Raw genomic sequence first — 18319 nt, forward strand, 5'->3', positions numbered from 1 at the left:
CATTGGATGGTTTCACATTGTTGCCCGTGATTGGATGGCCCTCGGATGAAATGAATATTATGATGGAGCGCTCGCCGTGTGCAGCCGCCGCTCCGTACACAACTTTATCCCTTACGATTTAGGGGCACTCTTTTCAAACATAGTGGAGTCTGGCGGAAGGACACAGTCTACGCCGCTAGTCGTCCTCGTAGCATCTGACACGGGCGGAGGGCTTCGCGTGTGAGAGCAGCGCTCAGTGTCAGGCTGCCTCGGGGAGTGAGGGGGACACGGCAGCGGCTTGAGCCGGCACATACCTCACTGTAGCAGCCCGGGCTCTGGACTCCCTTACACCATGTGCGGCCGCAGGTAGAGGCCGTCTCGCTGGCTTCTTTTGCTTTGTGTTGTCGGGACTGGAGGCCATGGCGCTGGGATCGCGGCCGGAGTTGGTTGGGAAGCGCTTCGTGTGTGTGGTACGGGGAGGAGAGGAGCCGCCGGAGCTCGGGGAGAACGGGCATATTGGCCGCAGGAGCTGGAGAGCCGGCGTCATCCGTGCGGTGTCTCACCGGGACAGTCACAACCCTGAACTGACGGTAAGGCTTTCCCTGTTCCTTGAGAGACTGTCAGCCGGGACAGAGTGCCTTAATGCCTGCCGGGAGGATAACATCTCCGCCAGGCTCTGCGGGGACCAGTGGGGCTGCCTCCTGTCACGGGGTGCCTATTTACCCAGTCACTGCTAAATTGCTTGTCTCTTCCTGTGAGTGGGGTGCCTCCTGTCACAGGGGTGCTGGTTGTTGGGGTTCCTCTTGCCCTGTTAGTATAGAATGTTTTTTTTGGCTTTCCCGGCTTATTGTTCGGTGATTTCCGTCACTTATTCACTATTCCGTCTGTAGGCAATCGCTCCCCGGTATGAGGTGACCGGCACTGGCCCTTTAAGACGGCTGTTGTCATGTGCTGCTGTGAAGGCATCTGGGGTCCCGCATTCTGAGTGTTCATCACAGCCCTCTGCTTTACACTGTACCCGGGCTCTTACTGTCTCTGTTCTTCCACTCGTCCCCCTTTTATATTTACATTTTTAGTTGGGTATTTCATCGCACTGCTGGTGATGTGTGTGCAGGATTTGGGTTGATGGCTGGGAGTAGACGTCCATGTGTTGTGTGAGAGGGCAGTTTATTGTTACCTGAACATGTATGACAAGAAGCTTACTCACACATATCTGTGCTGTGGCATGTCTCAGGAGAACACCTCCGATGGGTTTGGGCTGTTGGGGGGTACAGGTGAAGGAACTTTGTGTGTTGAGTATGGGTCCCAATGGGTGTATGTTGGGTTCTCTGCGTAGTATCCAAGGGCCAAAGTAATGTCCCATTTGTGTTCATTCTGTTGCACGTTGTTAAAATGTGTGCTCCATTGGAGAAGTTTATATGTTTATGGTGGGCTTAGGTGCATAGTATTGGGTTTTGTTTGGCGGGGTAGATCTGGAGCACAGCGGACAACGTGCACTGTTTGGTTTTCTTGTGGAATTGTTAGAAGTCGGGTATATGTCAGTAGTGCGGAGAGAAGCGTTGCTCTGCGTTGGCTCATAAGAGGTGTTTGTTCCTCAGGTTTAAGATGCAGGAGTAGCACCCTGTATTTCAGGGTGAATAGGGTGCATGCAAAGTGTGCTTATGTAATAGCATGTCACGTACAGCCGTAGAGGTATTGTTTAATTTCTGTTGGAGCGCTGACTTAATGACTTTTTGCAGGGTGTTGGGAGCATAGTCACGGTTTTCTGTGTTTTTCGGGGTTGTACACAGGCAGTTTTCACGTGTGCCTCAATCCTAGAGGTATTCTGCTGTGTAGAGGTGTAGTGGGCTCCCTGTTGGGGAAAAAGTTGTATTGTGGGGTGTTTTCTTATGATTGAGGTCAGGGGTCTTCCTTCTCTGAGCCTTCTGTGCGCTGGAAATGACAGAATGCCTGTGAAGTCAGTTGTGTGTAAATGTTAAGTGTTATTTGCAAACCTTGTAATAAATTATATATAATTTGCATGTATTGTGCCCAAAACCAGCATTTCTCTCATTCTCATAAGGCGTGTTGCCATTTGCCTCTTTCCTTCTGTTCCTTTTGATCGCAGTCAGTTTTGCACCGGTTGTTTGATATATTGTTCTCCGCTCCCTCCCCCAGTTTAATGGAAACAGTCTGGGTCTTATGGGTGCAGATGTGCTTTTCTTCAGTCATCTCCCCCATTCCCTCATCGTGTTGAGGTGTTTGTCAATCCATCCCCCATCCATTTTTGATGTGATTTACTGTAGTTTTCTGGCTGTCTGTTGCTACAGAACTACATTGCTGTTGGGGGAGGGGTACACAATGCTGGAGAGGGTTAGTTGGAAGGCGAAAAAAGGAATGAAACAACATGGAAAAAATAAGGCTCTGCGATTTTCTGTTCCCTTGTAGCTGGATATGTTTGTGTCGGGGTGTTTTTGTAAGGGGTGTAGGAATGTTCAGCAGGAGCCAGGGTATGTGCTATTTTGTTCAGACACATTCTCTGAAGGGAAGCACCAAAGCCTGCAAATCGTATTGCTTGCTAGAAGAGATCATTTACAAATTTGTGTATTTTTAGCTTTACTCACGTCTCTGTATTTTTACTGTTTTCTGTATTGTCTATTATTTGACAAATATTGCGTTCACAAAACTATGAAATGAAAACACTATTTAAAATAAACAGAGAACAATTTCGTTAAAAACATTTGTGTGTCTGTTTTTGCTTTCTCCTAAGAAGTCTATACAAAGAAGTAGATACATACAAAATGCATCCCTTCCCCCATCAACTGGAAAGGTTCATTGAGGTCAGCAGACTTCCTTCAGTTTGTGGTGTTGTGCACTCCAGGATATTAAATCACTTGGACCTTACTTTCTGCTAGCTTCTCCAAACCCATGGCAGGCAAGATTTACTCCCTTTGCTAGCAGTGGTGTTGATGCATTGCAGGGTTCTTGGGCCAAAGTCATTTTGATGGAAATATTTTTAGTATCCTTTCTTGTATCCCTTTGTAGATCTCTCTGTTTAGAATGTGATGGATCTTTGTGCATAGAAAGCTTAAAGTGCGTTGTGAAGCAAAACAACTTGGGTTGTGACATCACCTTGCAAACATTGCCTGCGCCGTCTGCTTTATTATTTAATTGAAAATATAATGCTCTACCCGACTCACGGCAAATGCAGTAATTGTGCATACGTGGGAATCTGAGCACGCGTGTACATTTAATATGTTCTTTTTTGGATCCCTTTTAAAATTTTCCCGTACACAGTTGGTGCCAATAGCCTTCATCCTTGGGATGGAGATCAGCCAAACAGCTGGGAGGAACTTCTGCACAGCTGGCATCTCTTAGCTTGATGCACCCATCCTCCTCCACGCTGGAGGCCAGTGCCAAATATAATGTCTCTGCCTCAGTGTGTGTCTCGCGCTGGATTATTCAACATCGTCTTCCTTTCTGTCTTTTCCTGAATACATTTACTCCTTTTATTGACTAATCTATAACTTGATCCTCTAAAATAAAGCCAGGTTGTTTTTTCTTCTTAATGTTTGATATACTTTTTAATCAGTTTATGAGATCCTATTTATTTGGTTTTAGTAAAAGCTACTCTTTTATTGCTGAAAATGTTTTATCCCCCTGGTCCTTTTCTCTTACAGAGAAAAACATGCCTAACAAATCAATGGCCCGTTCCTTTTAAACATGGTTGCCTTCTTCATGAAGACTCTACATAGGCAGTTGCTATGGTGATGGTAGCGGTAGTACTCTGTGGTCTTTGCTGTAGACTTTACGTGCTTAGACATTCAATTAGAGCCTGAAGAAAAAAGTATCCAACTATATGAGATTTACCTCTGCTTTGTGTCCTTGGGAGCTTACTCCTGTTAGGAAGAGCAGTTTAAATAAAAATCAATTTGATAATCCAATTTACCGGTGTCTGCAGATTATAGTAAATTACAATTGTACCATTTATTGGACTTCTTGATCTGCTAAAGTGGGGGATGATCTAAGAAATATGTCCCCCACCCCAAATATGTTATGACAGATGTTTATATTTATATACAGAGTGCCCAAGGGTGACTTCTGATGTGTTGCCAGATACCATGCAAAATCTGATTCTTAACCGTAAGAATCTTTATACGGTTTGGAGGCTTATTGTTGCTTCCGCCGTAAACCTTAATGCAGTCTTCATGTTGGCTGTAAAATAAACAGCATTGCTTTATACATCTTAAAGGCACACGGCAACCATTGCGGATTCCATTTTTTTACCTTGATTTATTATGGTACATGGGTCTGTTTCTTGGTGTCGTCGCGATGGCCGTGTGTGCAGAATAATCACCGGTGACAGTCGGCACGTGTGTGTATGAGAGACACGGATACTACATTCATAAACATTCCTTTGTCTCTGTGCATGCAGTTAGCTCTTGCGCAATGGCTAGATTTTGTTTTTGTCTCTCATCACACACGTGTAGCAATATTTACATGTTTAAACTTGGCAAAACCTTATCAGCAACAGACTCTGTATTATTTTTAACCTAAGAATGTTGTGCAACTGCATGCCTGTGGACTGCGTTATTGCTCTTAGATTTCTTCCGTGGGCCGTGGCTCGCCTGCTTAACCCAGGGATCTCCTCGTTTAGTGGTACTTTTAGTAAACAATCCTGTCCCGCATGCGATGTTAAATACATTACTGCATAGAACACCCCTTTTGGGCTTGCAAGGACTGTATGTTGGTAACTTGGTGATTAGTAAATGACATGATTAGTCCCGAGTCCTGAATACATGATATTGGAAAGAATGCTGGAACCAAACAAAGTGCGCATTGGAGGAAAAACTGGGTCTTTCTAAAGATTTATTGTCTCTCTCTGCGTTTTCAGTGTTTTTAGTAAAACATGTGAGGCCTAGTAGTACGTTACAAGCTGAATATTTAGTTTCCTTCATATTATATTCGTATTTATGAAGCACCAATGTACTTGGCGTTCACAGTGTAAAAGAGGGTGACGTTAAATTCGATCGTAGAATCCGTGCAGTAGTCGTGAAAAAATGTTTTGCTTTCCCCCCATAAGGAGTGTGAATGTCCATGTGCAATCCATTGTCATCAATAGCAGTAACATCCCATATGATACAAATCCTACAGGTAATAATACTCGAATGGATGCGCGCGTCTCTTGTGATATCGCCTGGTTCTGAGTTGTAAAGGATGTTACTCTTGATATTGCTCCCTTTTCCACATCTGGGCCTCATTTTCCAATTCCATTGCCCTGTTTTATTTAGCTCCATGTGCGCTGAAAGCCCCTGCGTCTCGAGGCAGGATGCAGCTCCCCCCACCGGCGCTTCCCGCATGTCTTATTGGCAGCGTCGAGCTCATCAACAAAACTGAAACCGCTCTTGGCATGACTTTCATCTGTTAACCTCTTCCCTGACAGAAAGCCGGACATGCAATCCGAGCCCACAGATGGAGACTTAAAACCATTTGTTGTCTGGCATTGAAATGTTTCAGCCGTCTTCGTGCTGAGCGTGACCTTTCTGCGTTGTGTGCTGAGGTTGCGTGGATGATACACGTTGCTTTCATTAGAGTCGTGTTGTGAGGCTGTAGAAATCTAAAGCGTACAATAACTTTAAGATACGGGACATTGTTTTCAGGCTGTATTTTGATGTTAACTCAACATCTTTGCAAATCTATTCACATTAACCCTTCTCTGACTTGTCGTCATTTCATGAGCATTTGCGCCAGTAAGAAAGAAAAGGAAAAACAAGGCAAACGTACTTCGTTTCGTTTTTAACGTCTTATGGTTTCAAATAAATGATGCCGCCATTTTGAAATGTATCCCCAAAATTGTATGTAGACATATTAACCTTTTCAGTGCTGTGATTTTGAAGTTGCCGTGTATCCCTGGCTTTATGTTTTGAATGCCTATCTTGGTAGAATTTTCGAATGACTAATGTGGTTCTAAAAGACAATAGTGTCTGTTGGGAACATCGGATGCTATTGTTTATTTTCTATGGCTTGTGGACTATATTGAGCCACTGATGTCATCTTGCAGCAACGGAGAACGGCGTCGTTACCAGGGAGAGGTATAGAGACGGCCGCTATGGAGATGCCACGACGTCCTGTGTTATATCATATATATTAATCTGAACAGTAGATAGACCATCTGTAATCCGTTACTGATGTTTTTGTAAACATAGACCTTTTAGTTTAACAGTCCTGACATCTTTCTACGTTTTGAAATGTTTGAAATGATTGTAAATTGTAGTTGTTTACGGTTAAAAGATTATTTTCGGCTTCAGAATAAGATTCTGGTTACTCCATTAATCAGCCGTTTCTGACTCGGACTCCAGGGCTAGATATTGGCTAAACTGGTTGTTCAGTTGGGTTATTTGACTAGCTTTTCAAATTGTATTAACATTTAGCGTGTATGTATTTTTTATATTAGATGGATTTAAGTTCTTATACTTTATAAAGGTTATAAATGTTAACCAATGTGCCATATGTTTGTTATTAATTTTTCATCGTACCTGTTCTGTACAGCTCATTGGAGCGTATAGGGTAAAATACCTTACTTTGTCTAATGAAAGAATAAAAACATGCTTTTTGTTATGCAGATACAAGTGTTTCTGCTTTGAATTACGGTATATTTTGGATCTTGTGTTAAGGGGGGGGATTACATTTTTGTACATTGGCTTCTTGATAAAGGGTCATCTTATTTTCATTTCAGCAACTGAAATAAAGCATTATTCCCTCTTTTTTTATTATATAATTTAAAAAAAACCATCCTCGTACCTCTTAGCCTGTGAGTCCATGACCATGGCACAGGTGGGATACCCATTGCATGCTGTCCATGCTTGGGAAATGGTGGAGAGACCCTATTAGTTAGTCACAGACCCAAGATCCCCGGAGCTGCCAGAGGTGGATAACAGAGCAGCTTTTCTCACTCAGAGACAGTGAAGCAAATATTTGGCTGAGCCAACCCCTTAAAAATGGGTTTGCTCCTTTACACTATAAGATTAAAAACTAACTTTCGAGAAGCCTGTGATCACAAATGCAGATGTGCTGAACCCACGATGAAGCTATGGTGAGTCAGTTAAACTTACCCAGCTTGCCGAGTGATGTCAGCACGTTGTGAAATCTTTTTCATGAGCCGAGTGTGTGTAACATTCTGGAATGTAATATGTACCCCAGACTATTCTTTCATCTACCAGGAGTTAGCAGGAGAATTGCTTGCTGTTTATTACTTTGTCAGGACTGGACTAAGGGAGTTGGTTAATATGCAGCCAGTAATATTTACATTTTTTTTATTCCAAGTGCTTATTTGAATCTATTTTTCTGCTCTAGAATAAAGTGGTATGGATGTAGCAGTGGCAGTGTTACCCCAAACACATGGCAGTGTTACCCCAAACATTTTGGCTAAACAGTGAGCCACAAAGTAGTGGAAGTGCATGCCTTCTAGGCAGCATTTAGAAAGGGGACAAGTTGACATTTCACCAGATCGATCTGATGGTCATTGTCTTGTTATCTCGGTTATTTGCGTTCCATAAATCTGTATGCTCAGGAAGACCAGCTCCAGTGTGAGAGTGAAAAATTAAATTGTAAAATTTGGATGATTCCACCCAAATAAACTGGCCATTTAGTTTTACTTTGTCGAATAGACTGCACACAGCTGGAAAAAATAACTGAGGAGGTAAGAACCTCAAAGGAGCTATATGTATATTTCATGTATGTATACTGTTGTCTCTATTGATTAGCTCTGAAGTACTTCCCCGGGTTCATAGCGTTACTCCTGCTCCCACTACATGTTCTTTCTGTAACAAAAACCCTTTCCCGTTGGAGTCGTGACGATATGAAGTCTGTGTTTTCGGTGAAGGTCGTTGGAATTCCCAGTTGCTACGTTAGGACTAGCATGTTAATACTGCGGGAAGTGAAGTGTTTCGTTCTCAGACCTGACTTGTACGGCGCCTGTTGAACGACACGAAAGTTCATGTGGGATTTTTTTGTGTTTTGATTGCAAGTGGCTGTATCGTCAAATAGGATGTTTTGGCACATGCCTTATACATGCAGCAAAAAGCCCACATGTAACAAGCGTGACAGTCTGCATTACTAATTTCATTTTCTAGAAACTATGCATCTTGAAGGACCAACTCAGGTCATTCTAACAAGAAAAGCAGACCAGTTTTGATTAAAGCTTTAGTGTTTGTTGTGTCTGGATTGCTGAAAAGCAAGTGCAAAGCATAACCATTTAGCCTTCAGGCAATGCAGTGAATGCTTGCAGTTTGTGACTTGCTTGCATGTTTTTGGATACTCGTTTAGTGTGTCTCGCTGTGCGGTGGGTGATGGGACAGTCGGGGCACACAGTGCCGCTCTTCACACTGAACCTGACTCCTGATCACCAGCTCAGGTTCTGCAGAACGGACCACCAGCTGCAGCACACAAGAGCCCTTTGACAGGACTTGGAGAACATTTGTAATGAGGCCAACATTCTAGGATTTGTTTACTAATTGTGCTTTTTTGTTTTTACATAAAATACAAAATACTTATGTAGAAATCTGTCACATTTGAATTTAGCTATAACCATCTCTTCTCCAAACAGTGACCATTACCCTCTAGCAGTTGTTAAGTTGCAGGCCTCCCTTGACCAGCTTATTAGGCTGACATAGATAACATGGGTTGGTGGTCTAGTAGTTGGATAGCTCTTAACTAACATGTAGTTAAAAATAAATCTTCAAACACAGGATTTGTTCTGGAAACCCAAACGTATATCTGTTTCTGTGAGCGCTGGGGTTGTGTTAAAGTGCAGAAATAAGACTTCAGAGCTAATCCAGCAACTTCTTCCTCTTGCTTTGGGGTTTTCACACAGCTTTGTCATAGCACCGGGATAGCTGCCTATTCCAGTGTGATCCTCTAGATACGAAGAGCATGTTCATTATCTGAATTGTTAGATTTGCTCCATTAATACGGTGCACTCGCTTTTAACACTTCTGTGTATGAAGATACAATGGATGTCTTCTTGAAACATTGTTTTATTGTATGCATTCATACGACGTGATAGTGGTTGGTAACCCATTAAACATCAACAGTTAGGTGATTGGTTTCAGGATAGTCTTGCTGGAAAAACAAGTTGGTCAACAGAATATCAACCATCTTTGTTTAACTGACTTGTGTTTTTAGAAGACCCACCCAGACAATCTGGCTTTGTGAGTTTTCTTTGTTTTCAGGTTTGAGAGCAAGCATTGTCAGGTAATGTTTGCATTAGTCAGTAATACACGGAAAGTCATTGACGGCATCCATAGGAAAGCTCACAATGGCCAGAAACCCAACTGGATGAAGGGTTTGAACTGGCCCTACTTGTACTTTACATGACAGAGCCAAGCTGGATGGTGGGCTTAAGCCAACATGGCTCATCCCGCTTTGGATTATGTCACTGTTTGAGATTTTGGAGGCTGCTAATGCTATAGATGTGAATATTGACAACGTTGCAACAGAATTAGAATGCCAGTGTGTGAATGCACCTAATCCTTCTGATCCGTAACATGACCTTTGTGATATACAGGTTTTCTCTTGCTTTTGATCTGCGTTGTCTGTATGGGTTGTTGCCGCAAGGCAAACGCGATTTTCTTGTAGGTGTGGGTGCCAAAAAGGCAACTCCAGGCAGTTAAAACTTTAAACAGCTAATTCTTATCGTTACGTTTGGGTGATTCCACCTGGTATTTATTCTATGGATTGACAATAAACACTAGCTGTTTCTTGTTTCATTGTTTTGAAAATAGATGTCCTACGTGTGATCTGCAAGTTAATCTGAATTTTCTGACCATCAGAATACCTTTGTCCTTTGACATTGTATCTCTGTGTTCCCCACGCGTAGGGCACAGAATTATATGTAAAATGGGTGCACAAGCAGTCTGCCCCAGTACAGTATCAATGCGTATTAGTTTAATAAAATGTAACTCCAAGTGTAAATGTTTAATGTGTGCAAATGTAGTGTACATACCCCAACAGTAAACACGCTTACAGCACAGACGAGTACACGCGATGGACTATGTTTCGGTGCAGGGTACCTTTCTCAAGGTATTGTATCCCCGGATTGCTGTGGTCCTGTTTGTTACTTCTCCATGACTTAGTGTTCGTATTGTGGGAGAAATCAAGTAAATCCATTAGTCTGTTATCCCCCGAATCTGTTACAGGCGTATTCTTTTTTTTATTATATATATATATATCTCACTTAATTTTTATAACAGACCTTCTTTCTATTCAGTGTTCCTTTTTTTGGAGGAAACGGTCAGCAAGATACTTTAGTGAATGAAATAAAAATGAGGAGTACTTGTAGATCATTTAAGAGGCGCAGTTTATTTAAACACTTGGGTGCAGCCGTCTTTGGCAGCAAAAATGGAAAATTCAGTAAACCTGATGTTTGCAGCCAAGAAAAAAAGTCTTTTTTTTTTTTTATGTTACAGTTGCTGTGAGATTTTCAAAGCGATAATTGTGTAGCCTTATTTATTATTATTATTATTATTATTGTGTAAACATATTATATATGTTAGTTGTGTGCTTAGGATAAGCAGTAAAAAAAAAAAAAATGTATACAAAGATTTAAAATTGGCCAGAACATGCATGCTTTTATCTACCTCCTTTACAATTTGTTGAGTCTTGGTTATGGAAGGACCTGCTCTGTTCGCTGTGTAAATGTGTGCGATGAACCGACCAGATAAGCAAATACTTCTGTAATCTGTAAGGTTTTTTTCTCTTCTTTCTTGCGTCTGAAACAGAGAAACAGCTTTTTCTGTGTTTTTACATATTCTGTGTAAATGCCATCTATGAAAGTGAAAAAAGGTCCTGTTCTGTGTCACAGATCTCCGCTTTTTAGCATGTTGACCCATGGCTATACCAGCAGTGCATATTGTAGGTGCATTAATCTTTTCCTACGTTATTTATTTATTATTTGTGAGCAAAGCGACTTTCGTGAGTGTGACGCGCAGTAGAATACATTTAATATGAAAGGGGAGCAGCCATGTGCACATTTTTGATGACGGGGGTCTGCTGCAGGTTCAGTAAAGTGGCGTCCGCATACACAGTGCTAGCTCGTTTATAAATAGGGAGGCTTACGTGAATTTTCCTGGCTCATTAGTGGGCACATTGACTTGTGTGTTAGTGCAGACCACCCAGCTACCAGATGTGTAAATTATGTACATACTGACAGTGTACAGATGTTGCCTTAAAACCTTCGGCGCATATGTGTAAAAGTACCACAGGAGGATGGCATTGATCGCTGTTTAAATGGTTAGATAATGTTAATGGGTGAAGAGAACATCCGTAAGTAATTGTATATTTTATGCGCAGTTAATATGCAAAAGAAGACCATAGGTGACGCCTCGATTTCTCTCGTAAACTGTTATAAAATGGTTCCTGTCCTAAAACTGTTGATATTAACTACATGGCACTGAAAGGGTTAAATGTGTTATCTTACAGGGTGGTCTTTATTGTTCCCATAGCAACCTCAGAATACTCACAGAATCATATGGATATGGTGTGTGTGTGTGTGTGGTATGTCTATGTGCCAAAAAGCATTAAACCGCATTGTGTTACGGTTTGTCTTTATTGGGGTCTGGTATGTTTGTGCCGTCTGCGTGTGAGGATGAGGGGTACTCGCTCCTGTCTGCTGTGTGAATATATCCCCCTGGGATAAAAGTGGTGGTCTCCATCGACATTGTAAACTTGCTTCAATGGACAGAATGCAGTTAATGTGCACTGATCAACCCCCTTTAATGTTATCCCTGCTTTAGATGAATGAACATAATGACCGCTTTCTGTTTCTTGGGTATCTCCTATTTTTCGTGAACCGTTACAGGAAGGAACGCGATCAGGAAGCGGCTCCTGCACTCGGGTGATTTAATGTGCCATTTCATGAGCTTGGGTTCTTGAAAAATAAATTGCTGTCTAAAGCATTATGCTAATGATTACAGGACTCCTGTTAAGTGTGCAAAGGCAAATCTATATTCAGTTGCGTAATCTGGAAACCATTTCTTTTCCTCGTCCTGATTGCATGAAATGCAAAAACCACATTTTTCCAATTTACTGCGGTTCTCCAAAACTCTTCATCCCCGTGTAACTTAAACCCGGCGAATACAAGGAATGCGTCCAGCCTCTGCTGGAAAACCGAAGCCACTCTTTATATTTGTGGGGTCAGTGCTGCTGAGACTTTACCGAGTAACACTGTGTTAAATGTGAGGTTTTGTAGATTTCCCAATACGTGTACGCTCTGGATCTTCTAGAAATAATAATACAAATATAACGGGTTACATAGATTTGACATGTGACCGCTGGGTGGAGGGTATTAATATTATTGTGTTTTTATTATTTTAGGAGTACCTTCCATCCATCATCCTCGTGTTTTTAGTCCCTCCATTTGTATTTCTCTTCTCTCAGACAGGCCACATGTCAGTGTTTTTAGTAGCAGATTCTGGGGTCCACTGAACGGTTGCTCCCTGGCTTTGACTAAAGTGCCTCGTAGTACGCCCTGGGCTTTAACCGCGCAGTAACATAAACCATTGTATGTAGCTATGCCTGCTGCCCCCATTGATGCCCCTGTTTTAATAACTTGTAGGCATCGACCTTTACAAAATATAGTTTAGGAGCACTGACTTGCCGTATACCTTGCACCTTGTGTACAAACATTCAAATGCTTGCATTCCTCCGGCATTTTAATTTTTTTTGGGACTGCGAGCTCCATGCATTAGTCTTCTTGTGGAACTATGATGGGAGCCGTCAGTTCCAGGCTGACGGCCATAAGCCTGAAAACCCCCAGGGCATCCCTGTCAGTAGACCTACGACTTTCTATGTAACACACGACGTTCGGTTCCCCTAACATGAACACGCCGCCCCTCCCCCAACCACATTACGTTCCACTCCCCACTTTACTCTCTCTGACATTATCCTTCCCACTTTGGTTCCCATGTAAAGTCATCTTTGGCTTTCCAACAGCTATAGCGATTTCAGTTGTACTCGGCGAGAGCCCATCTGGTTGTTGCGGATGTATCTTTTTTTGCGTCTTGAGCTTGGATAGGGGAGGGTTATTAATATAAACGCTGCCCCAACACTGAAGTGGTTAAACTCGCTGTAGAATAGCTGATGACCCCGCTGTTGCTGAGCTCAGTGATTTCACACATATGGTTTGCTTTATTTAGTTCAGTGGAAACTTCCTGGATACTCTCCAACTGAGATGAAAACGAGAACAGAACTCCAAACATGACAAGTCAAGCTTAGCCGTGGTCTTTCATGAAAAAATGGCCTCCTGGTGGAGGTGGACGCATTGCTCAGGATTTGTTTTCATTTCTGGAGCATTTTCAAAGTAGAAGCCGCACATTGAGAGCAACAAACACGTCTGTATGGGAATATTTGTAGTGTGGAATTATTCCTTCTCAGACGCTCCTGTGTGCTCATTTCTTGCTCTTCTGTCCAATAAAATTGTCATAGTGTGATGGCAATTTTGATGAAGAACCATTTATTTTTTTTATAGTCCAGACAGCTCTTCTGCACAAGTACTAGTGCCTCCGGCAGCAATTAAAACTAATTAAGTTTATGGTGAACGCCGGCTTGGCTTCACATTTAACTTCAGTATGGTCAAACTTCACAGAAAGAGAGTGTGGCGCTCGTTATCGGACCTCTCTCCATAATATACTGTATTGTTTGCTGCAGTCTGTCGTGTGACGCAAGCGTCCTTACGCAATACCAGTCAGTCATGTGGAACGTGTCTGTATGTGTGCTGAAGCCAGACGGCATGTGTGGGGAATTATATGTGCAATAAACAAAGCAGACATCATGTGGCTGCTCCAAGGACAAACTGCAAGGGCTGAACATGCGCCTGCTTTGCCGTCTTACAAGAGGTATTGCAGAATGCCGCCCCTGTTCCAATCTCATATTTAATTTCATAAAACTGTGGATGGAGCAAAGGACATGCGGCAGTGACCCCCGGGAAGCTTAGTAGTCTGAGAGTAAAATATATTATTCAGTATGGTGAAGTGCAGTGAATATAAATCGAAGACTTGTCTCTTGTGCTTAGAGAGAAAGAGAAGACGCGGTGTTGCAGTCCAAAAAGCAGGAGAAGGTCATGGAATCAATGTCAAAGCAGACAGACTAAATCATTCATGGACAAGCTGGTGGAGCCTTTACTATATAACCATATTCTTCTTCTATGGTGTGTTCTCCAAAATGTGTAAAATTAGGATGATGTCAAGTAGGCTCCAAATCAATCTGTACAGCGTGACCAGGCCGACCATGTGTTATACCGACAAACTAAATGGCAGTTTTCTCTAAAATATACGTTTCTAAATAAAATGGCGTTTATTTCTTCCCCGGGGGTTGGATGGGTATTTACCAGCTTCATACCTATTTATTTAAACAATTTATAGCTGAAGCAAAAAACGAGACATGGGAGGACACTTGGATCTACATCTGCCCAAAAGATAGAGGAAGAGTTTCACAGCATTCAGTCTAAAGTAAACACACAAGTTGTACGATACATCAAAACTGCAGTCTGATCCTATGATTTATAGATTAATTTCACGTTTATTTATGTTATAGGTCTGCTGTAACCCCAGTTGCCAGCATTTGTACAACTATCTCCAAATGATGCAACGTTTTGGTGTAGCCGTAGCTTTCACCCTTTTCATTTATTACATCTTCGTCTCTAAATGAGTAGATTTACTGATGTAAAGGCTTCAATAATATCTACCGTAATTCCAATCTTGTGCTAAAACATTTTACTCTGCTTTTATGGACCTTCAGTGGAGAACAAGAAATTTCTTAACCCCTCTTAATGGCAACGTGCGCCCAGATCAAGAAACGTGGACCATTAACCACTATTATGGTCCCTAAACTGGTACCTATGGAGCAATGAATACTCGTGAACTAGCGATGTGGGACATAAGTGGATAAAGTCTAAACTGATATGATGCAGCCTCCAGCAAATATATTTAATTCAGCTGTGGGGGTTGCAGATCCCGTGCTGAACTTTTTTTCCCTCCTCTCTTTTAAAATTCCTTCTTCATGTGAAACAGTGCTCTTTGTTTCAGGCCCGTCTTGGTTCTTGTAGGGTTGTATAGCTCTATTGATTGGTTCCATGCAGTGGAAATCTGACCTTTAACAGATGTTTGAGAAGTTGCCAGCATGCATCAAGATCAGCAGACCAGACAGATTTCTCCTTTATTATGTTCGCAGAAGCCATGTAGGTACGCTGCGCTGACCTCATAAGTCACAGACATTCGATAACGCAGCCCGGCAGATATAAAGAAAAATGTGCAATTTTTAAATGTATTTTGATGCACGTTTTACATATAGTTTGCCTAAAGCGACACCGATTTTAATTGAATATATAATGATTACATTGTTTCTTAGAGTCAGTCAAGGAATATGTTTTTGGGGGATTATTTTTGTATAAGTGATGCTGAAATGGACTCTTGTGGTTTTCCTTTTTCTTAATGTAAATGTGAAATGGATATTTTCTCGGCCTTTGGCATTGTACCAGGTATGTCTTGTTTGCCCTGTATCGGTTTACTTCACATTGAACTTCAGCACAAAACCGTTTTTGTTTGTATTCTAGGCAGTCAACTCCTAGCCATGGTTTTTGCTCCTTTTAGATTGTAAGCTCCTTTGAGCAGAGCACTCGACTTTAGAAAGCAAACCACGGCTTTCTCTTGGTTACAGAAATCTTCTCTGTGTTACTTTATTACTGCATGATATATTACTAAAGAAACAATGTCTTCAGCCATCGGAGATCTTTAAATTACCGGCTACTAATGCGTGGAACATTCTCGAATGTAATGTTTTCCTTTACAAATATTAGATACATTTTGTAAAGATATTTTGACGCACTTATCTAACTCTATTAATTTTTTTGTATTTTTTTTTTTTTTTTACAAAAATGATCATTTTTAACAGGTTTAGTTAAATTGAGAATTCATTTTGAAAAGCTTTGTTCTGGTAAAATATACAATAAAAGCATCTCTGTTTTGAGACGTGAAATCCTGAATAGCGAGCCGCTTTGAAATCGGGTGCATCTGGCTGTCATGTGACTACATGTCAAGCTATTTATGAAGACTTAAAGAAAATGGTGAAGAAGGATGCAGCAGATTGAGCGGCTGAATCGTGGAGGTTTCGCAGGAACACTGAGCGCTCTGTTTTCTCAGACTCTTCCAGTCTACAGGAAAGGGCAGAACGTTCTGAGATTCATGCGAGGAATTGGTAGACGGTACCATTCATTGCCTGAATATTTTTCTTGCAGGTGGCGATTCTCTTAAGGGATCTCTAATTGCTTTTCAGGATGTTACAAATGTCGGAGAAATTAAAAATGTTTACAAATTAAACTTGAACGTAAAAGTACAAACCAGGGGAAATTGTGTCAGCCTATTAATGTGTTTCCTACCGAACACGTAGAATCCCAGGATACCTGATTGGAAACTTGCTTTCTGAGTTTTCACTATTTCTCAATATTTTACTTGCTCTTTCCGCATGCGCTTGAGGCCCTTTCTGATATCTAAGAGAAGATATTTCTTTCAATAGTCTTAAGAACGGTCTTGCATGCTTAGCATTGTGATTGTGCACCTTCACCTTTAGTCTTTTTGAGTTCCTGAGGCTTGGGACACCCGCTGACCCCTCTTGGCATCTGTTTTTTTTTTAGTAGATGTTCTTCACTGTCCTTCAATGTTGACATGAAGATATAGAGAGAAACTGCTTGAATCATGGCACCTATGACTGCTCAGATCTATGGCTCCCCTCCTAGTAACCTGCGAAGCGCATTCACTACTGCCGCACAGCTCTGTGGTATTATCTGGATTATTAAAACTCATTTTTCATGCTTTGGGGTTCTTCACTAAAGAGAAAGTTGACAGAGTCTACAGAAGAGTTTCGGTTCCTTCACTTCACTGAATAGTATAAAGGTCCAACCCCAGTTAGCTTCTGCTGAACGATGAGCTTGGTTGGCCCTGTAGTTAAATAGTGAGATTTCTTCAGCCTCCTTACACATTGAATTATGCATTATACAGGGCCAGCACAGCCCTTCAAGCTGAATACTTGCTAGTGTTGGCCCTTTGTAACAAATATTAAAGTGAGAGAGTAAAAACCACAACCCTTCTGCACAGTCTCCTGCCAGCTGTCCACCTTTTATACAATCCCTTATACTTGATTATAGACAGACGAGTTTACATTATTCATATAAACAAAAATAATACTATACTGAGTGGAGTGTACTCCAGTACATAGAGTATCATAACGATGCCAATCACTTTGTGGATCCCACAGTTCACCTTGCTGTGCTTTGTAGGTTGATATCGACATTTTAGACACTTGAGCACCATACAATTATAAGAATTATTCCACTTTGCGGTTGGCAAATAGTTTTGTGGCCTTAAGCCGATTCTTCCCGACGTTTTAGGTGTGCAGTAATCCTCTGTAAATACAGGGCCTGTCACGTCTTGTTGTGAAATTACATGCCATGGACAGCAAACCCCTGCAGCATTTGGACAACCCTTGCATTTGAATTCCCAACACAGAATGCCGTGGAAATAAAAGACTCTACTTTGTCTTGGTATTAACCCTTTTTAACAACGTTAAGTGTTTAGTATTTTTGTACTTGAGCTGCTTATATGTTGAGAAAAAAAAGAATTGATGGGATAGTTATGTTTATGCTTATTGATAAAAGAAAATTATTCAACTGTCGGTAAAGGAACGCAACTAGATGTGATGAAACGCAATTTGTTGCGGTTCAGCAGAAACTGGGGTGTGAGGCTTCTTCACATACCGAACATACTGTGTTTTCCTAAGTCAGAGCTAATTGAATCCTCCTCAAGCCACTAATCATAAATACTGACTACGTATTACCATTCAAAAGGCTAGTCATATCCTGGGACGCTCGTAATTACTCTTCTGATCCCAGTGGGATACTGCAATTTTCAATCACCCTCTCCTCTGAATACATTTAATGATTTAAAGACAAAAGAAAATGATATAATGTCTGTTAATTAAAGAGATCGGCGTGAACTGCAATACGCTGATTAATGTGTTTATGGCCCCTGTCGCAATGATGCGTTAAAATTGGCCAGCGCTGAGTAGTTTATTTTGCTGCGAGTGGGAAGTGCACGCGGTTACGGCAGGTTGGGAAACACCAGAGTCGTCTACGTTCTTCTGTATTATATGATTTGGTTGCTGTTGAGATCCCTTTTTGAACCGAGGAAGCCTCCAAAGCGGTGTATGTGGCTTTAAGGCCAGCGTATGTGGCTTTAAGGCCAGCGTATGTGGCTTTAACAGTGCCCTTAATGCAAATTGTCTATCCGGAATAGAGCAGTAAATTAGTGAATAG

General features: G+C 41.6%; 1 protein-coding gene across 1 annotated transcript in view; it reads left to right on the top strand.

The window, feature by feature from the left end:
• Window positions 1-401: 401 nt before the first annotated feature.
• LOC149298993 (jumonji domain-containing protein 1C-like) overlaps window positions 402-18319 on the top strand; it is a 105716-nt gene continuing 87798 nt past the window's right edge. Inside the window, exon 1 of the mRNA XM_089486814.1 lies at window positions 402-569. The gene's annotated coding sequence lies outside the window, so the exon portion shown is untranslated. The remainder of the gene's footprint in view (window positions 570-18319) is intronic.

The sequence above is a fragment of the Sceloporus occidentalis genome, unplaced genomic scaffold (assembly GCF_023333645.1).
Source record: "Sceloporus occidentalis isolate IW3139 unplaced genomic scaffold, rSceOcc1.0.p SCAF_30, whole genome shotgun sequence".
NCBI lineage: Eukaryota > Metazoa > Chordata > Lepidosauria > Squamata > Phrynosomatidae > Sceloporus > Sceloporus occidentalis.